A 22,588-nucleotide genomic window follows, 5' to 3' on the forward strand; every position below is an offset into this window, starting at 1 on the left:
CCTTTCCTCCCACAGCTGGGTTCTCTTTACACTGTGAGCATTTCATTCACTTAAGGTAACTGATTGGCCCCTAGACCATTTATATTTGAGACTCCTATTCCAAATCATTCTGTACAATACTGTCATATTGATTTTTAAAAACACTCTTCTGTTCTACACTTTTGATTTCTTCTAGTTATCTTTAGTTTTCAGCCTCCTTAGTAGCATTTTGTCCTACCACTTAAATGGAGATTTCCTACCTCCATTGCATAAACCCTTACCTCACCATTCCTCCAGTGGTGGTATCCCCACCTGCTTCCATGCCTTTCGTCGGGAAAACTTCTGTGGCCTGGAACACTTTTGTGGTAGGCTGAATAATGTCTCCCCTGCCCCAAAGATATCCACATCCTGATCTCTGAAACCTGTGAATATGTTACCTTATATGGAAAAGGGAACTTGGCAGATGTGGTTTAGTTAAGAATTTTGGGATGGGAAGATCATTCTGTATTATCCAGGTGTGCCCCATATATGCACAGGGTCCTTATAAGAGAGACATGGAAGATCACATTGGGAGAAGGTGATGTGAAGACAGAAGCAGAGATTGGAATGATGCTACTACGAGTTAAAAAATGCCAAGGTAGCCTTTAAAAGCTGGAAGAGGCAAGGACTGGATTCTCCTCTGGAGCCTCAAAAAGAAACCAGTCCTATCGACAAACTTGATTTTAGCTCTCTAATACTTAACGGTAGATTGCTGACTTCCAGAAATATTTACTATGAGACAATATTTGTTTTGTGTTAAGCCACTAAGCTTGTGGTCATTTGTTACAGCTGCAACTAGAAAATCACTGTAACCTTCTTTTCTATATTTGCTTATAAATGTTACCTTCTTGAAGTACTTCTGGGTTTTCAAAACAATGCACAATCTCTCATTGATTTTGTGTGTATATATTTCTTAGTTCCCCTTCTGGATTCCAAGCTCATTGACAACAGGCCGTTGGTGATTGAGAGCTGTGTTTTTCCCAGGACTTACTGAGTGTGTGAACACAGTTAAGGACTATTTGTTGAGTGAAAGGGAAGACTAAGGATGTCGATGGCTAAAATGGTCATGAGAAGCAATTGTCGGTGAGCGAGTCGATTAAGATGCTTAAATAACAAGAGTTTATATGCTTTAGTGTCTTGAAAGTTTAGTGCATCTAGGTTACTTGCATTGGCCTGATGAACCTGAAGGAGAGGAGAACACGATTAAAATGGAGTGATTACCCCTTCAGTTTGGGTGTGGTATGGATCCTGAAAAGCCTACATTGCCTGTTGGATCCCAGGAGAAGAAATTTTACTCAGTGAGTTTTAAATTCGACTTCTATCGAGGGCTCTTCCCAGATGACATGGATTATGGATTGCTAAAGCGTTTTCTCCTTGTGGGAGCTTTGGTCTAGAAGGCTACTCCATGGTAGAAATTGTAGATTCCCTTAGCAAATGAGGTCAAGATAATTTTTATTTGTTTTTCTGACACAGTAGAGTAGGTTACAGCTGTCTAATTAGACAAAGTGTTATTTCAGTTATACCTAGACAATGGCATCCAGGCAGAACTTCTCCAGGGAAGGTGACACATTTGCATAATGTCACTGAAGTTTTGTGTTTCTGTATTAACTGACAGAGATGGACAATGACAGGATGTCAGACGGCTGCAATGATGACAGAGCCCTTGAAAATAGAGACTGCGTGTTCCTTCAAGATGACATCACTCTTCTATTATAGGAAGGTGGGAGGACACCCAGAGGAAGGAGACAGGGAAAGGTGGGGAAAGAGCTGCTGAGGAGTTGAGAGGGTGAAGAGTAGTGTTTGATCACTGAAGGAAGGAGGGAAGCAAATGTTATAATTATGTTCGACTTTTGATAACAGAATGAGAAATTTGGCACAGATGAGTTAAGCATTTTATATAACTAAAGTGTTAAGGAAAGAGGAGAACAAATAGATTAGGATAAGGCTAATATATTGCTGTTGTTTTTCCATTCCATCTGTTTGTTACAACTTAAAATCTTGTATTTTATATGTGTAACCAGAGTGAAATGTACCCTAAATCTCTGGACCTGTATAGGTTCACAAGAGCAATTTCGGCATTTATTTTTTGCCTTTCCTAACAAGGAACTCAGCACATGGTCAGTTCTTCAAAAGAATCCACTCATGTGTGTGAACTTCTTAGTGTGTGACATAGACATTACTTGATATTTTACAGAGGAGATAAGTTGAATATGTGTGTATGTGGGGGAGTGGTTCTATCACACAAATACCAGCTCTGTCTCAGCAAAATTTAAATTCTCAAATCCACTGAAACAAAGGGCTCTCCAATTAATAGGCTCTGCCAGTTTCAGAGGGCAGATTGCCTTTTGTTACCTATGCATCCTTTTCTTGTTGCAGCCAACACTGAAGTGGCTCACTGTCTTAGGTTGGGTTCTCAGAAGCAAACCCTCAGGTGAGAAGTCAAGTGCAAGTGATTTATTTCAGATGCTCCCAGGAGAAATTGGAGAAGAAGTGAGGGAAGCAGAACATAGAACAGGAAGAAGTCAAGCAAAGGTGTAACCTCAGGCGAAACCTTACCCTTGACATGATGCTGTGTGATACAAATTACACCTCATAATTTGTGACTTAAGGCAAGAAGACTGGGCTTCCATGTGCAGGCACCATCGGTCATTGGCCAAGGGCCAACCTAAGGGTAATAAACTCTCATGTTTTTGAGGCTCTCTGTATGTGCAGGCAAAGGACTCCAGGAGCCTAAGTGCAGTCCCTCAAAGAAGAGGTACTACCATGGGCCTTGAGAGGCAAGTGCACGTGGAAGCTGGGGTGAAGGTGCACAAGGAAACAGAATGAGGGACCCAGGCAGATGTAGGCTGTACACCGACGGTGTCTGCTACCCTATCAAAGTATTCTTTCCACATAGTGATGGCCCTTTCCAAGAGGAATTCTTGATGACATCTTCCTCTCCTATTTTATCCTTGTTGCTCTTCACCAGAAGACTTCCCTGCTCTTGAACATTATGATGGGAATTGATCAAGGCATATTGCCCTTTAAAAATGGCATAGAGAGTGGAATGGGCTACATGGGTCAAAATTTTTCTTTCTACATAAGGTCTTCATTCCCTTGATTCCATTTGAGTACTCTGTCTAAACTGACTTTTTGGGTTCTGGTCCAGCACCACCAAGTGACTTAATTGTGGTGCTTCTGCTGGTTTTCTAGCTAATCTAAAGCTTCACTGGTTTTGGAGTGACATCTTGACAAAATGCTTTCATTCCATGATCTCTCTAGGTTTTAACCCTGCTCTGAATTACTGAGGTTCATTCCTCCCTTTTTAATGATAATGATGATGATAACAATAAAAGTGACAGCTACCATTTATTGAGTGCTTCTCAGGCAATTTAGATATAAATTCTCACTAAATTCTCACATTGGCCCTGAGAATGAGTAGTATTATCCTCCTTTTATGGGTGAGGAAACTGAGGCTAAGTAGGAAAAACAAAGACAAGAACAAAAAAAACAACTTTCCACATGGTACACTGGGTTTATTATATCTAACAACTCTTCTCCCCTCACACAGCCACTCAGTGTTTTCTCTCTTGGGCAAGTGACCTTTGAATTTTACATACTTGAGGCAAATTAAAGGCAAATACATGTTTTTTCAAGATCTGTGGTAGGTTGTCTTCTTTAGATGAATGACAATCTATTGTTCAACCCCTATGCGTGGGCTGTAAACTAACAGCAGAAAGGATAGTTTAGCTGTTCCTTTTGAAGCCTAATGTTTTTTGGAATTGATAGTTTCCTCATTAGAGGCTCTCAGTGTATAAAAATGCTGTTTTAAAAATCACTCTGAGAATCCAAAGAGCAAACACAAGCACATTTTGATGTATTCATAATGAGGTGAGCTACTTCAGTTAATAAACAGGCCACAGCACTATGAATAGAAGTGCCCCCACAGCGGTCCACACAGATGAATCTAGTGATATGAAAGCCCCCTGAGAGCTTGACATTTCTACTAGGCCGGGACTCCCATGACACCACTAAGAGGTAAGAGCAGGGAAAAGACCTTCTGCACTGGGACCAATCTGGGCAGCTTTTATTTTCATTTTAAAGCCTAGATTAAACCAGTTTTAGATTATTTTTGTTTTCTTTTCAAAATCTAGACTGGGATTTGATTCATCTGTCTCTCAAAGCTGCATCCTCTTTTACCACCATCTCATGACGATCTGGTTATCAGTTGTGTAGTGAACCGGGCCAAAATTAGTGGCATCTTTAAGAAAAAATTTTATTATATCTCACAATCTTGTGCATCAGGGATTAGGTCAGAGCTCACCCTGGTGATTCTTTTACACCATGTGGCATCAGTGAGGGTGAATCAGTGGTCCTCAGTTAACATTAAAGCTGTTGAAATAACTCGATGAATGAGATGAAGTGAGAGAAAATGCAATCGAAGTAGGAAATAGTCAGTTGGAAGATCCCATTGAGGGACTTTGTTTTAAGGCATCAGAAAAGGTTTTAAAAAAAATGGAAAGAATGAAAGAAAAGAGATATGAAGGCTAGATGTAGAAATGCCAACACTTCTTTTTTTTTTTTTTTAATGGTACAGTTACTTATTTATTTAATTAATTTATTTATTTACTTTTGGCTGTGTTGGGTCTTCATTTCTGTGCGAGGGCTTTCTCTAGCTGTGGCAAGCGGGGGCCACTCTTCATCGCGGTGCGCGGGCCTCTCACTATCGCGGCCTCTCTTGTTGCGGAGCACAGGCTCCAGACGCGCAGGCTCAGTAGTTGTGGCTCACGGGCCTAGTTGCTCTGCAGCATGTGGGATCTTCCCAGACCAGGGCTCGAACCCGTGTCCCCTGCATTGGCAAGCAGATCCTCAACCACTGCGCCACCAGGGAAGCCCCCAACACTTCTTTAATATTAATCTCAGAAAGAAAAAAAAAGGGAAGGGAGAAAATATCTAAGTAAATAATGATGGATACAAGTTTCACATACAAAAGTCAATAACTTTCTTCTGCAAAAGAGAATAAAAACTAAGTAGAAAATATAAGAAAAATACCTTTCATAAGAGCAACAGAAACTCTGAAATACTGAGGAATAAAACTAACAGAATGCACAACATCTTCAGTAAAAAAATTTTTTTAAGCTTGTAAAGTTAGTAAAAGAAGACAAATAAGTCAATAGATATAATGTATTCAAAGATGAGATTATATGATATAGTGAAGACCTAGTTTCTCCCCAAATTAATCTTAAATTCAATGCAATTCTTATTAGAATTCCTAGAGGACTCTTTTATGAAATTTGAGAAGCTGGCTTTCTAAAATTTGTATGGAAAAATAAGCCTACGAATAAACAAACTCTTTTTAAGAACAAAATTGAGGACTATGTCCTATTAACCCTTGGGATCTAGTGCAAAGAAATAAAAACAAGATGGCACTGGTTCAGGAAAAGAGAATTGACTAATGGAAGAGTGTAAAGATCCCAGGGTTAGATCCACATATATATGGGTATTTGGTATATGACAGTAGGTATAGGGTGGATTATTAATAGATGATCTTGGAGAAACTCTCTTTCTATAGAGAGAAAAAATAAAATTGGATTACTACTTAATACCATATGAACCTCAGATGAGTTAAAGATTTAAACTGGTAAAGATAATTTTTTTTCCAATCCTTACTATTGAAATCACCAGCTTTTTTGTTTTTGTTTTTGTTTTCAATGTATTTATTTTTTTCTTCCATTTTTATTGAGATATAATTGACATACAGCACTGTATAAGTTTAAGGTATACAGCATAATGATTTGGCTCACATACATCATGAAATGATTATCACAATAAGTTTAGTGAACATCCATCATCTCACAGAGATACAAAATTAAAGAAATAGAAAACAATTTTTTCTTGTGATGAGAACTCTTAGGATTTACTCTTTTGACAACTTTAATATATAACATAGAGCAGTTTTAATTGTATTTATCATATTATATGTTACCTCCATAGTACTTATTTATCTTATAACTGGGAGTCTGTACCTTTTGACTGCCTTCATCTAATTCCCCTCCTCCTACCCCCTGCCTCTGGTAACCACAAATCTGATCTCCTTTTCTTCAAGTTTGTTTTTGAAATATAATTGACATACAACACCATGTTAGTTCCTGGTGCATAACATAGTGATTCCATATGTCTGTAGGTTTCAAAATGATCACCACAATATGTCTAATTATGTCACCATACAAAGATATTACATAATTACATAATTGTTGACTGTGTTCCCCACACTGTACATTTCATATCTGTGACTCATTTATTTTGCACCTGGAAGTTTGTACCTCTTAATTTCCTATTTTTAATTTCACCTATTTCTTTTCTCTTCCTACCTCACTCCCTTCTGGCAACCACCTGTTTATTCCATGTATCTATAACTCTGTTTCTGTTTTGTTATGATTGTTCATTTGTTTTTTAGATTCCACATATAAGTGAAATTATCCAGTATTTGTCTGTCTGACTTATTTCACTTAGCATAATACCCTCTAGGTCCAACCATGTTGTCTAAAACAACAAGATTTCATTCTTTTTTTATGGCTGGGTAATATTCCATAGTGCGCATGCGTGCACGTATGTGTGTGTGTATACACACATCTTTATCCATTCACCTATTGATGGGCACTTAGGTTGCTTCCATATCTTGGTTATTGTAAATCATGCTGCAGTGAACATAGGGGTGCATATATCTTTTCTAATTAGTGTTTTTATTTTCTTAGGATAAATACCCAAGAGTGGAATTGCTGGATCATATGGTAGTTCTATTTTTAATATTTTGAGGAACCTCCATACTGCTTTCCATAGTGGCTTTCCAATTTACATTCCCACCAACAGTGCCTGAGTGTTCCCTTTTCTCCAGATCCTTGCCAACACCTGTTATTTGTTATCTTTTTGATAATAGCCATTCTGACAAGTGTGCGGTGATATCTCATTGTGGTTATGATTTGTATTTCCCTGATGATTAGCGATGTTGAGCATCTTTTCATGTGCCTGTTGGCCATCTGTATGTCTTTTTAAAAAAATATTCAGGGCTTCCCTGGTGGCGCAGTGGTTGAGAGTCTGCCTGCCTATGCAGGGGACATGGCTTCATGCCCCAGTCCGGGAAGATCCCACATGCCGCGGAGCGGCTGGGCCTGTGAGCCATGGCCGCTGAGCCTGCGCGTCCAGAGCCTGTGCTCCGCAACAGGAGAGGCCACAACAGTGAGAGGCCCGCGTACTGAAAAAAAAAAAAAAAAAAATCAGATCCTCTGGCCAGTTTTTAATCAGGTTGTTTGTTTATTTTTTCTAGTGTTGAGTTGCATGAGTTTTTGTATATTTTGGACATTAATCCATTGGATATATCATTTGTAAATATCTTCTCCTGTTCAGTAGGTAGCCTTTTCATTTTGTTGAAAGTTACCTTAGCTGTAAAGATAAAATTTTAAAGTTAATAAAACAAAACATATGAGAACATCTTTATGACTTGGGATTATGGAAGGATTTTTGAAAAAATCAGATTCCTCAAAGCATTAACCATCAGGTAAAACTTCATGTTTGACTTTTATCATAAATCAACTTTTTTTGTTTAACAAAGTTTACCATAATGAAGTTAAAATATGATGGTAGATTGAAAGAAGACATTTTCAATTTCTAAAATATAAGAAGAGATTAAAACCTAGAACATAGAGGAAATGTCTGCAAATTAACAAGGAAAAGGAAGGAAACCCAATCAAAAATTGGGCAAAGACAGTGAATAGGTAATTCAGAGAAAGGGAAACCAAATGGCTAAGAAGTATATGAAAAGATATTCACTTTTTTTCAGTAAATAGAGAGATGCAACTTAAATTTATGAATAACACTACTTTGACAAACATCAAAATTGAGGAAGTCATGATGAGAGTGGGGAGGCCCTGTTCAAGGGAAGCATCACATACAGTCAATTGGGGAATGTCCTGCCTGTGCTTAGTGACATTAAATACAGATGTACTTGTAGACCCCACAAGCCCATTCCAGTGTATATACCTCAGAAAAACGGGCCCAGAGCCATGAAGGAATGTGTTTGACGAAGCTCACAGCTGCATTTTTATTGGGCAAAATTTGGTCCTTGATACATGATGGTCTTTAGGGGAATCAGACTCAAACTGTAGTAAAACCACACGGTGCAATATTATACTACCATCACAATTAATTAACTAGATTAACAACATTGTGGGTTAGAACTCAAGAAAAGTGTAACCAGAAAAATTTAATAAATACTAAGATTTAAATCTAATATTATTTATGAAATTTTATAAAACACAAAAGTATTTTAAGGGTACCTGTTTATCTAATATACATAAAGATGGTATATTAGGGGTATATTTTAAATACAGTAAAGTAGGTGACTAGAGGCGAGAAAGGGAATGGAATGGGAACAGAGACAAAGCAGACATGTAATAAAATAAAATGAAACAAAGTGAATAGCTAGTGATGACGGTGGGCCATGAGGAGAGCCTAATTATCTTAATTGTGTGTACCCAAGATAAAGGAAATAAAGACCAAAAAAAAAAAAAAAAGGAAAATAAAGAGAAAAGACAAGAAGAGCAGGAGAGAGAATGAAACAGCATGAAGGGACCTTGTGGAGTGGGGACTTTGAGTCAAAATCCAGATTCTGCACTGACTGGCCAAGCAAATCATCAGTTTATAATTCCCTAAACTTCTACAGTCCTTTTAATTAATTCATTCAATCCATAAGAAATTTCCTTCAAATTTGTTGTTGATGAAATTGGGGACAATGACAACAGCTACACTTGGTACAAACAACATTAGAAATAAAACAGGAAATAAACACAATACCCTTTTTACTAAAGCCTCTAAAAAAATCATACAATTCTGCTGACTATATTCCAACTTCTATTAAAAGTGCACTGTTTTTGAATTTTTTAAAATTAAAGTCATAGGCAGAAGAATCTGTTTTCTAAAAACTGTTCTTAATCTAAATGTTGATTTAATCATGGGCACCAAGAGTAGGTGTTTTATTTTCTCTGTGTTGCCCATCTTCACTTTTCACTGTCTTTAATGTGCTATCAAATGAGAAACTGAAAAGTCACTCGAGTGTGAAGTCACACCAAGTGTATTTTCTCCTAAAAACTCTGCCATCACCTTGAATTTGGAAACTTGGGTATTGACTGACATGTGCTCAGAACCTCTTCTGGTGAAAGCCTATTGGCGACTGTTTTGGGAAATGTGAGATGGTAGGTTTCTTTCCAAATAGGAAATAGACAAAGAGCATCAGTTGGAAATATTTGAGATTTTCAAAAACAAAACAACATGGCAAAAATCTGATGATTTTTTACACAGTTGTTTGGCTTCAAATTCTAGAGTCTCAGGGAGTCAGACCAAAATAGAAGACTGTGAGAATTCTAGTCATATTTACTTATTTCATGAGATTATAATGACAGGAACTTCATACAGCTCCTGTAGCATATTTCTTTTAAGGATAGTTACATATAAAGAGGGAGGTTTGGGGACCAGATACATAGAGAGCAGACACCCAGAAACACTTAGTGTAGCTCCTGCCTTCAGAGCCCTTTAAATATTCTGCACTCTCACCTCTGCCTTAATGGGGTTCTGAGAAAGCATTGACATCTGGGGTTTTCTTACTGTCCCTCATAATGAAGAACTGGACTCCATAAGGAAGACAAATAACGCAAGTAGCAGAATTATTCACCCTTAAAAAAGTCCCTCATTTTGTTCTTGGATAGCTGTGTATTTTGAGTACAAAGTAACATTAAAAACACATCTTAAATTGTTCCCAAAGAGACTAAGTATCTGAAATGATGATCGTTACTAAAAAAACCCCGCATATATACATGTGTATATACAGAGGTATATGTGTATACATATATACACGTATGCATACATGTATGCACGTATAGATGCATATGCATATATACATATATACCTGTATATACACATATGCATACATAAGTATATGTACATTTATCTGTATTTACACATACATATATACACTCAAACTGTCATGAACTGACCTAAGCCCACTTGATCTGTCAAAAGTCCTTTTTGGAAGCTATCTGTGGCATCCAGTAGATAAAAGAAGGTGAGGGGCTATTGGTTCAGTTTGTTTGGACCAGATTCCGTTAGTGCCTGTTATTCTAGTGTCCCATTCAGTTTAGTAGTTTAGCACTCTTAAAAGTGCCCTGCTTGGATGATAAATTATATGGTTACCCTGCTTTAGTCTCCTCCCCAACAATCTCCTTACCAGGTAGTATATTATATTGGAAACAAGTCTTGGGTCCAATTCTGTCACATATAAAAACTTTTATTAGCAAGCAGGCACAAAAACAGTCATGCAGCCTGTTCTGAAAGCTTGATCGAGAGCCATCTCTGTTCTTACAAGCCCTCGGGCAGCATCTTGCTTAAAGATCGTGTGTGGGCCAAAGCTTAAGTATTTCTGAGAGCTCTTTTTTACAAATTTATTTATCTATTTATTTAATTTTTGGCTGCATTGTGTCTTCGTTGCTGCGCGTGAGCTTTCTCTACTTGCTGCGAGCAGGGGCTACTCTTTGTTGTGGTGCGTAGGCTTCTTATTGTGGTGGCTTCTGCTGTTGCAGAACACAGGCTTCTAGGCACACGGGCTTCAGTAGTTGTGGCACACGGGCTCAGTAGTTGTGGTGCACAGGCTTAGCTGCTCTGCAGCATGTGGGATCCTCCTGGACCAGGGCTCGGACCTGTGTCCCCTGCATTGGCAGGGGGATTCTTAACCACTGCCTCACCAGGGAAGTCCCTGAGAGCGCTTTTTAAGAAAAAAATAGTACAAAACTCTAAATTCAAAACTACAGTTAAAAATAAGTATATATTTAGAAAGAGAAAAGAAATCACACAAAAAAATTATTCAGTTTTTGTGGACCTGACAGATATCACAAAAAGTAAAAAATTCAGACAAATAATATAATATCCTGCTGGACTCTTTGGACATTTCTTCATATATAAATTTATGTTATGTGAGTATATAAATTATAAATTATTTAAATTAATAGTATTTTGCTTTTTAGATTTATGTCTGCTGAATCTTTAATGGCTATTATAGAATGTATTTACTTATTTATTTTTGAATTGTTGAATATTTTATTTATTTATTTTAATACAGCAGGTTCTTATTAGTTATCCATTTTATACATATTAGTGTATATATGTCAATCCCAATCTCCCAATTCATCACACCATCCTTGTCTTGTTTGTGATCTTAGAGGAAATGCTTTCAGTTTTTCACCATTGAGAATGATGTTTGCTGTGGGTTTGTCATATATGGCCTTTATTATATTAAGGTAGGTTCCCTCTATGCCCACTTTCTGGAGAGTTTTTAATCATAAATGGGTGTTGAATTTTGTCAAAAGTTTCTCTGCATCTATTGAGATGATCATATGGTTTTTATTCTTCAATTTGTTAATATGGTGTATCACATTCATTGATTTATGTATATTGAAGAATACTTGCATCCCTGGGATAAATCCCACTTGATCATGGTGTATGATCCTTTTAATGTGTTGTTGGATTCTGTTTGCTAGTATTTTGTTGAGGATTCTTGCATCTCTATTCATCAGTGATATTGGTCTGTAATTTTCTTTTTTTGTAGTATCTTTGTCTGGTTTTGGAACCAGGGTGATAGTGGCCTCATAGAAAGAGTTTGGGAGTGTTCCTTCCTCTGCAATTTTTTGGAAGAGTTGGCGAAGGATGAGTGTTAGCTCTTCTCTAAATGTTTCATAGAATTCAGCTGTGAAGCCATCTGGTCCTGGACTTTTTTTTGTTGGAAGATTTTTAATCACAGTTTCAATTTCATTACCTGTGATTTGTCTGTTCATATTTTCTATTTCTTCCTGCTTCAGTCTTGGAAGGTTATACCTTTCTAAGAATTTGTCCATTTCTTCCAGGTTGTCCATTTTATTGGTATAGAGTTGCTTGTAGTAGTCTCTTAGGATGCTTTGAATTTCTGCAGTGTCTGTTATAACTTCTCCCTTTTCATTTCTAATTTTATTGATTTGAGTCCTCTCCCTCTTTTTCTTGATGAATCTGGCTAATGGTTTATCAATTTTGTTTTATCTTCTCAGAGAACCAGCTTTTAGTTTTATTGATCTTTGCTATTGTTTTCTTTGTTTCTATTTCATTTCTTCTCTGATCTTTATGATTTCTTTCCTTCTACTAACTTTGGGTTTTGTTTGTTCTTCTTTCTCTAGTTTCCTTTAGGTATAAGGTTAGATTGTTTGAGATGTTTGTTGTTTCTTGAGGTAGGATTGTATTGCTATAAACTTCCCTCTGAGAACTGCTTTTGCTGCATCCCATAGGTTTTGGATTGTCGTGTTTTCATTGTCATCTGTCTCTAGGTACTTTTTGATTTTCTCTTTGATTTCTTCAGTGATCTCTTGGTTATTTAGTAATGTATTGTTTAGCCTCTATGTGTTTGTGTTTTTTACATTTTTTTCACTGTAATTGATTTCTAATCTCATAGCATCATGGTCAGGAAAGATACTTGATATAATTTCAGTTTTCTTAAATTTACTGAGGCTTGATTTGTGACCCATGATGTGATCTATCCTGGAGAATGTTCTGTGTGCACTTGAGAAGAAAGTGTAATCTGCTGTTTTTGGATGGAATGTCCTATAAATATCAATTAAATCTATCTGATCTATTGTTTCATTTAAAGCTTGTGTTTCCTTATTAATTTTCTGTCTGGATGATCTGTCCATTGGTGTAAGCGAGGTGTTAAAATCCCCCACTATTTTTGTGTTACTGTTGATTTCCTATTTTGTAGCTGTTAGCAGTTGCCTTATGTATTGAGGTGCTCCTATGTTGGATGTATATATATTTATAATTGTTATATCTTTGTCTTGGATTGATCCCTTGATCATTATGTAGTGTCCTTCCTTGTCTCTTGTAACATTCTTTACTTTAAAGTCTGTTTTCTCTGATATGTGTATTGCTACTCCATCTTTCTATTGATTTCCATTTGCATGGAATATCTTTTTCCATCCCCTCACTTTTAGTCTGTATGTGTCCCTAGGTCTGAAGTGGGTCTCTTGTAGACAGCATATATATGGGTCTTGTTTTTGTATCCATTCAGCAAGCCTGTGTCTTTTGGTTGGGGCATTTAATCCATTCACGTTTAACATAATTATCAATATATATGTTCCTATTATCATTTTCTTAATTGTTTTGGGTTTGTTTTTGTAGGTCCTTTTCTTTTCTTGTGTTTCCCACTTAGAGAAGTTCCTGTAGCATTTGTTGTAGAGCTGGTTTGGTGGTGCTGAGTTCTCTTAGCTTTTGCTTGTGTGTAAAGCTTTCGAGCTCTCCATCAAATCTGAATGAGATCCTTGATGAGTAGAGTAATCTTGGTTTTAGGTTCTTCCCTTTCATCACTTTAAATATGTCATGCCACCCCCTTCTGGCTTGTAGAATTTCTGCTGAGAAATCAGCTGTTAGCCTTATGGGGATTCCCTTCAATGTTATTTGTCATTTTTCCCTTGCTGCTTTCAGTAATTTTTCTTTGTCTTTAATTTTTGCCAACTTGATTACTATGTTTCTCCTCATGTTTATCCTGTATGGTACTCTCTGCACTTCGTGGACTTTGGTGGCTATTTCCTTTCCCATGTTAGGGCAATTTGACTATAATCTCTTCAAATATTTTCTTGGGGGCTTTCTCTCTCTCTTCTCCTTCTGAGACCCCTATAATGTAAATGTTGTTGTATTTAATGTTGTCCCAAAAGTCTCTTAGGCTATCTTCATTTCTTTTCATTCTTTTTTGATTATTTTGTTCCACAACATTGAATTCCACCACTCTGCCTTCCAGGTCACTTATCCATTCTTCTGCCTCAGTTGTTCTGCTATTGGTTCCTTCTAGTGTATTTTTTGTATGTTTTTTTGTTATCAACTTTAAATATTGCAATTATGTTTTTCAAGTTTATAATCTGTCCTGCATTGAGCAGAAATTCTTCATTTTGATATACTTAAATTCATCACATTTTTTAACCTTTTGGTATGTGGGGTTTTAGCCTTTCCTCACCACTATATCACAACTATTCCCCAATATTTTCTTTCATTAGCTTCCTAGTTTTTTTTATACTTATATCTTGAATTCATGTGGAGTTCCTCTCTAAGTTGTAAGGTAGGAATTTTGCTTTATTTTTCTTCATATTTGAAGCCATTTTCCACAAATCTCTCTCTCTCTCTCTCTCTCTCTCTCTCTCTCTTTCTCTTTTTGGCTACACCTGAATGGCATGTGGGATCTTAATTCCTCAGCCAGGGGTTGAATCCGAGCCCCCTGCAGTGGAATCACAGAGTTTTAACCACTGGACCACCAGGGAAGTCCCACCAATTGCTCTTAAAAAAACCTGTCCTCTAGTGTATTTTTCATTTCAGTTACTGTATTGTTCATCTCTGTTTGTTTGTTCTTTAATTCTTCTAGGTCTTTGTTAAACATTTCTTGCATCTTCTCGATCTTTGCCTCCATTGTTTTTCCAAGGTCCTGGATCATCTTCAGTATCATTATTCTGAATTCTTTTTCTGGAAGGTTGCCTATCTCCACTTCATTTAGTTGTTTTTCTGGGATTTTATCTTGTTCCTTCATCTGGTACATAGCCCTCTGCCTTTTCATATTGTCTATCTTTCTGTGAATGTGGTTTTTGTTCCACAAGGTGCAGGACTGTAGTTCTTCTTGCTTCTGCTGTCTGCCCTCTGGTGGATGAGGCTATCGAAGAGGCTTGTGCAAGTTTCCTGATGGGAGGTACTGGTGGTGGGTAGAGCCGGGTGTTGCTCTGGTGGGCAGAGCTCAGTAAAACTTTAATCCCCTTGTCTGCTGATGGGTGGGGCTGAGTTCCTTCCCTGTTGGTTGTTTGGCCTGAGGCAACCCAGCACTGGAGCCTGCCCCGGCTCTTTGGTGGAGCTAATGGCGGACTCTGGGAGGGCTCACACCAAAGAGTACTTCCCAGAACTCCTGCTGCCAGTGTCCTTGTCCTCAAGGTGAGACACAGCCACCCCCCGCCTCTGCAGGAGACCTTCCAACACTAGCAGGTAGGTCTGATTCAGTCTCCTGTGGGGTCACTGCTCCTTCCCCTGGGTCCCGATGCACACACTACTTTGTGTGTGCCCTCCAAGAGTGGAGTCTCTGTTTCCCACAGTCCTGTTGAAGTTCTGCAATTAAATCCTGCTAGCCTCCAAAGTCTGATTCTCTAGGAATTCCTCCTCCCGTTGCCAGACCCCCAGCTTGGGAAGCCTGATGTGGGACTCAGAACCTTCACTCCAGTGGGTGGACTTCTGTGGTGTAAGTGTTCTCCAGTTTGTGAGTTACCCGTCCAGCAGTTATGGGATTTGATTTTGTTGTGATTGTGTCCCTCCTACCATCTCACTGTGGCTTCTCCTTTGTCTTTGGATGTGGGGTATCTTTTTTGGTGAGTTCCAGTGTCTTCCTGTCCATGATTGTTCAGCAGTCAGTTGTGATTCCAGTGCTCTCCCAAGGGCTAGTGAGAGCACATCCTTCTACTCTTCCATCTTGAACCAGTCTCCCTATTATAGAATTTATAATACCTATTTTTAACTTATCAGAGTCTAACTTAAAATAATATTATAGTTCTTCATATGTAAGAGTCTTAAACAGAGTTATGTCCATTTCTCTCTATTGTCCCTTTTGCTATCATTGTTTCATTATATTTTTTGATGTGTTATAAATCCCACAATTTATTATTATTATTTTTAATAAGTCAAAAATTTGGAAAATACAAGTCATATATTATCTACACATTAACTGTGTCTAGCTTTCTTCATTCCATTATGTACATTTGCATTTCCATGAGATATCCTTTTATTTCAATTTGAAGAACTTCCTTTAGTGTTTCTTGCACACAGGTATGCTAGTGATAACTCTCTCCCTTTTTTTTGTTGTCTGATAAAAGCCTTTATTTTCCCTTCATTTTTAAAGTATAATTTCACTGGACATAGAATTTGAGGTTGATAGTTTCTTTTCCATCACTTTAAAGATGTCATTCTATTGTCTTTTGGAATGTTTTACTTAAAGTGATGTGCCGTTTTTCTCTTGTCACTTTTAAGACTGCCTTCTTATCACTGGATTTCAGCAATTTGATTATGATGTGCCTGCTTGTGGTTTGTTGAGTATATTGGATTTCTGTAGGTTTTTGTTTTGCAATAAATTTTTTAAAAGTTTGGACATTAGTTCTTTAATTTCTCTTCCTTTGCCCCTGCTGATTCCTCAATTTCAATATTTAAATTTCATGTATAGTTAAAGTCTTGATACTGTCCCATAACTAACTATTTGCTAATTTTTAGGTTTTTTTTTTTCTGTGATTCAGTTTAGATGGTTTGTTTTGCCATAACTTCAAGTCAGTGTATGTGTCTTATATTAAGCACATATGGTGAATTTTCATTTCATACTTTTCATTTCTAGAAGATCCTATTACTTCTTTTTTACAGGTCCCATTTCTTTCTTCATTTTGCTTGTGTTTTCCTTTAAATCCAAGAACATATTTATAGTAGCTGTTTTAAAGTTTTTGTGTACTAGTTTCATTATCTCTGACATTCTGTGACTTTTCCTTTTGATTGATTTTTTTTCTTGGTTATGGATCACATTTTTCTGCTTCTTTGCATGTATAATAATTTTTAATTGGATGTCAGACATTATCACATTAAATTATTGAGAATCAAGATTTTGTTGTCTTTTTAAGAAAGAATCTTGAATTTTGTTTGGCAGGCAGTTGAGATAGTGTGATACTTTTGAGGCTTGTTCTTAAGTTTGTTTGAGTGAGTCTTGTGTAGCCCCTACTATAGGACTGGTTTAGCCCCATTACTAAAAACATGGCCCTTCTGGAGTCTCTGTTGAATGTGTAGGTGCTTCAGTGATGTCTCCACTTTGGCTCACTGGAACTTGGATGTCTCCCAGCCCTGTGTGAGCAGTGAAAGTTATTCAGCTTACAGCTTATAGTTTTTCAGACTCAAGAGGATGTCTAAGCAGGTTTCTTTGAGTTCTTTCTCTGTGTAGAAACTTTCTCTCCAGTGCTCTGCCCTGCAAATTTCAGCTGCCTCCATGACTCTGATCTTCATCTTTTCTAGTCAGCAAGACCACTGTGGTTTGTTAGGGGTCCCCAATTTCTGTGCTACTGGCTGGAATGTGACTCCAGTCAGAAAGTGAGGGAAACATGTAGGATTCACTTTATTTGTTTATCTTCCCTTAGGGTTCACTGTCCTGGTCTCCCTGTTTTTCAGTGTCTGTAAACACTTATTTGTATTGTTTAGTTTTCAGATTGTGCTGGGAGCAGGGCAAGTCAGGTACTATTTAATCCATCATGGCTGGAAGCAGAAGTCAAATCCACTAATCTTACCAAGAAAAAAATTTTTCAAAAAATATATTAGATCCCTACAAGAATATAAATCTCTCTTTTTTAAATTGTTGTTGTTGTTCACTAATTTGGACCAAGTGCTGAAAATGCCTTTTATCATGTAGTTGCTCAATAAATATTTCTTAAGTACATAAATAAATCAATACAATCTATTTTTTTAAACTAACATGACCTTTGCTATTAATCAGAAAGCAAGATTGATGATGTGATGTATTAACCTATTTGTGGAATGCGGGCTTTTGATTAAATACTTTTAAATACAAGTTATTAATAATAATAGTCACTATTAATAATTATTTAAGTGTGTATTCCTGATTAAGGCACTTCAAATATTAACTAACCCCCCAGGGTACAGGGATAAGTTTAAAATATTGAATGTGCACATGTATACCACACTATCTATGTTAAAGTCTTTTAGAGAAAAGTACAGACAACATCCAACACAGAAAAGGTAAAAATTCTTCTTTCTGCCCCTAATTCTTACTCTCTCTCAATTCTTTTCTGCATGATTATTATTTTTATTACCAACTTATGCATAGACAAGTTATATATGAATATCTAATCCCTCTTTTGTCCCACAAATGATTGTGTACTATATACAGTAAACTGCACCTTTTTAATTTCATGTAATTAGATCTGTTAAGGAGAATTTCATAAATCACTTCATTATTTTAACATTTACCTAGATTTCATTAAACAGATATGTCATAATTTATTTAAAATATTTCCTGTTGATATTTAGTTTTTCCCCATTTATTTTTGGTTACAAACAGTGCTATAATCAAAAGCCTTGCATGTATGTCATTGTGCTTTCATGTGCCATAGATTCCATCATATGATTGTACAAAGCAGCAATAAAAATGTACCCCAAACCAAGTAATGAACAAGTAAGCCTTCAGTACAGTAGTCTTTTATTGCTGCATAATAATTGCATATCCCCAGTTCAAATTATTCTAATAAGGAAACTTAGGTGCACAAATTTCCACAAAACGTGAACACTACTTTGTAATACACCTCTGCCTCTTCTCAATGGACTCTGTGTCATAATACATGGTGTTACTATGGTAAAAGACTTTTTTACTAAGAAAAAAATTACATGCTTCCACTTCTTTAGTCTCTGGATTAGAAAGAAACAAATTTGAAACTCTGAGCCTTTTGTGTGTGTGTGCAAGAAAAAGAGAGGGGGTTTCACATAAATCGAGTCAATCTTGTTTTCATTTTCATTTTTTGTCTACTGTGTAATTCATTAAATTAGCTGTTTGCAGTCACAAGAGAACTGCATGTTTCTTCTTCATTTTCTCATTACGTTGTCTTGGGATGCTACCTCTGACAGAGGAAACTCTTTTTTGCAATTCTAAAACACATGATAGCCTCGTGCAGATAGAATTATGGCTACAGCAAGTTATCACTGAGAAGATGAGGCACAACTATTTTTTCATATGTTAACGAAAAATCCAAGTCTCCCCCAAAATAATTGTAGGGCATGAAGTCCTTCAAATACATTTCTTGTTCGCCAATTAATATCTTTGTGTATTGAAGAAATTCGCAGTGGAAGCCTAAAGACATTATTAAAACAAAGCAGAAGGTTGGATTTTGTAATGTAAAGGTTCTAGATAGACACATGAGAGCCTAGATGGGGAATAATTCTAAACTACTCCCAATTGAAGGTCATTTGGTAGGACACTGGAAATGTAATTTTCTTAAGGCTTTGATCCTTAATTGTTTTTTCCTTATCAACACCTGGAGGGTTCCCCAGACCTTGCATACTTCAGAGTGTTCCTTTTACAACAACTACCCAAAATGTTCAGAGCAGGTGATCTTAGAAAAGTCTTGTTAGGAGGGAGAAGAGCCAGAGGACGATTTCTTTGGGCCGCTGGGTTATTCGTTCAGGTCACAGCATGTGTTAGCATTGGGGAGGGTTAGAGGGTGCCTGCAAGATGGGAGAGGAGAGAGACCCAGATTTTCTGGAAAGCCAATGGAGCCATGCAGTTGTGGGAAAAATAAGGTGACACTCCAGGAACCGCTTCTGCTGACATTCCACTTGTACATTCACTGCCCTGGGGTCTGTGGTAAACTCTGATTTGACTAGCACTGCGGTGTTCAAATAATTGGAACTTGCTGAACAAAACCTCTCCCCTGATACCCAGCTTTACAGTAATGACAACTATTAAAATAAAACAACCTGACAGCAAACAATTGTTATTATTTAGCATTTATAGAATGTCAACAGCATGCTTGGTGCTGTGAAAAATGAGGACTAAAATACTGAGATAGCTTGATGAGTTTATGTTGTCAAGTAAACAGCAGCAGCTAGAGCACTTAGGTTATCCCCGTGAAAGGGACAGGACAAACTTGCTGAATTCAGTGATTTGTTTTTCTTTGCCTCTTTGCTCCTTCTTTGTTTTTCTTGGATGTCTCGTATCTCACAGCTCAGTGCTTCTGAAACTTGGCTACCTATAGGAATCACCTAGTGAGCTTTTAAAAATAAGATAGTTCTCTAGAAAAATGGTACAGATGAACCAGTTTGCAGGGCAGAAATAGAGACACAGATGTAGAGAACAAACATATGGACACCAAGAGGGGAAAGTGGCAGGGGGGAGTGGTGGTGGTGGGATGAATTGGGAGATTGGGATTGACGTATATACATTAATATGTATAAAATGGATAACTAATAACTTGCTGTATAAAAAAATAAATAAAATTCAAAAAAAATAACATGATTCTTGCTTCTTGTGCTTAAAGACATTGAGGTAATAGATCTAGGGTGTGTTCTGGGCAACAGGATTTTTAAAAGTCCCCTACATGATTCCCATATGCAGCTAAGGTTGTGAGCCACTTTTGTGGTTTTGTTTTTGTTATCATTGCTTGTTCATTTTTAAATCAACTGCCCCTGATGGCACTTCAGTTAAAACCACCTTGGTCTTTATTCTAGTTTTTTTCTCTTCTCTTTGTGCCTTTTGCAAAAAAAAAAGGAAGTTAACCTTATTAACACCCCCACCTTACTTCTGCCATAATATTAATGGAAGAGTGTTTTTGCTCCTCTCCCATGTGGCATGTGCATTTTAACTGGAGTCTTCTGGAGACAATGTCTTATTTCTATCCAAAGCTGTGGGTCTAATGGTACAGATTTTAAGTGAATTATTTGGTAATAAGTCTCTACTTAACTTGTGAATCGTGTTCCAGCCCTCAGTCTGTTTGCTTGGAACAAATATGTAAGAAAGACCTCTGTTAAAGTCTACATGTTGTGCTTCTCAACCAGCTTCAGGTATTTGTTCTGGATCAGAGGGATGTCCTTCCCTTACGCAGAATCTTTATACAGACCCAGAAAGTCCAGATCGAGTTACATCTGCACTTTTGCCCACCCCACATCCTTCTTCCTTTTCTTCTATCATCCAAAGAGCATATTGGATCATCTTTAAGCTCTGGGATGCCATCCCAGAAGTAGTTCTCATGTTGGGGTGTGGATATCCTAAGACCACGTATATAAGAAATGTAGGCAATGTCTAACTCCCACGTTTCAGGAGTAGGTAGGTGTATTAGTTACCCTATTGCTGTATAACAAATTACCCCACAATTTAGCAGCTTAAAACAACAGTCATTTATTATTATCTCACTCAGTTTCTGAGGGTTAGAAATTCAGAAGTGGCTTAGCTGAGTGGTCGTGGCTCAGGATCTTTCATGAGGTTGCCGATAAGTTGTCATCTGAAGGCTTGACAGGCTGGAGTAACCTCGCTCACCTGGCTGTTGGCAGGCCTCCGTTTCTTGCTGGCTGTTGGTCAGCTGTCTCATTTTCTTACCACGTGGGGTTCTCCATAGGGCTGGTCATTATGTGGCAGCTGGCTTACACCAGAGTGCCTGTCAGAGAGAAATAAAGAGAGAGATCAAGATATAAACAGAAGTGTCTGTTATAATCAATATTGGAAATGACATGCCAAATTTCTGCTGTATTTTATTGTTCATAGAGATTAACGCTGGTATAATATGAAAGAAGACTATATAAGGATGTCAATACAAAGAGGTGGGGTCATTGGGGGCCATCTTATAGAGAGTCTGGCTACCACAAATGGGCTGGACCAAACACAAGAGAATTGTATGAATTTTGTTGAGATTTACCACCTATTCTCATTAAGCATTCTACCCAGTTGTCTAACTGTTCCAGTCCTGACCAATGAAAGGGGGCAGGCGAAAGTCAGTACTCTCACAACTGGGCATTTCTTGGAGGTGGCTCTCTAGGATCCAGAAAACCCATTCACACTGATGGGCACTTACTAGGTCCTTAGTTTGAACAGCAGACTTTTCCCCCAATGATAGATGGATGAAGTTTATGTTCATCATCTCCGTACTGCTTTGGTTTGTTTGAAATATAAAGAAACACCTTGGGCCTTGTATCAAACCCTCAGAACTTGGACTCTGAATCTTCCATATAATTCTACTATATTATCTTCCATCTTAAGTAGTAATATATCATGCCCTGCCAGGGATTATGCTTGGAAAGGAAATGTTGATTATCAAAGAGATCATGATGACATCCTAAAGCTAGATGATGGCCCCTCTCACAAGCGTGATATTTTTGAGTTAGAGAGAATTGTAGAGACTTTGTCTCATACCATACAGACTTTTTCGTCATTGTCATTTGTCATTGTCATTCTCCTATTTCTACTGTTTCATTTAACTACAGTGTCTTGTGGGCTCCTTGCGAACAAACTAATTTTTGTGTCACAGTACATATAACACTCTATAGATGCAAGGACTCTATAAAAAATATAATTAGATGACACGGTTTAGATTACTCAATAAACATGTACTATATATTTCATAGATTTTGCAAAATGAATGCAAATACTAGAATTTTAATGTTATGCAGACTTGACCTTCATGGTAATCTTACAAAATGAACTAGACAGATATTTTCATGTCATTAATATAGAACAGCCAGTGAGTGAAAATGCTAAACTCAGAACCCAAGACTTTTGACTCCTGCATTGTCTAATACTCTGTATACTACCTCCTTGGACAATAAAACATTCACTCTCAGAGACTCTTCTGTTCAGGTAGCCTGATGAAAAACATCCCTGTGGGATAAATGTCAAAATAATTATGTGAGGGAAAGAAGCCAGACAAGAAAGAGTATGCATACACCATGTGATTTCCTTTATATAAAACTCTAGAACAGTGGT

This window comes from Mesoplodon mirus, assembly GCF_964341445.2.
Source record: "Mesoplodon mirus genome assembly, chromosome: 8".
Taxonomy (NCBI): domain Eukaryota; kingdom Metazoa; phylum Chordata; class Mammalia; order Artiodactyla; family Ziphiidae; genus Mesoplodon; species Mesoplodon mirus.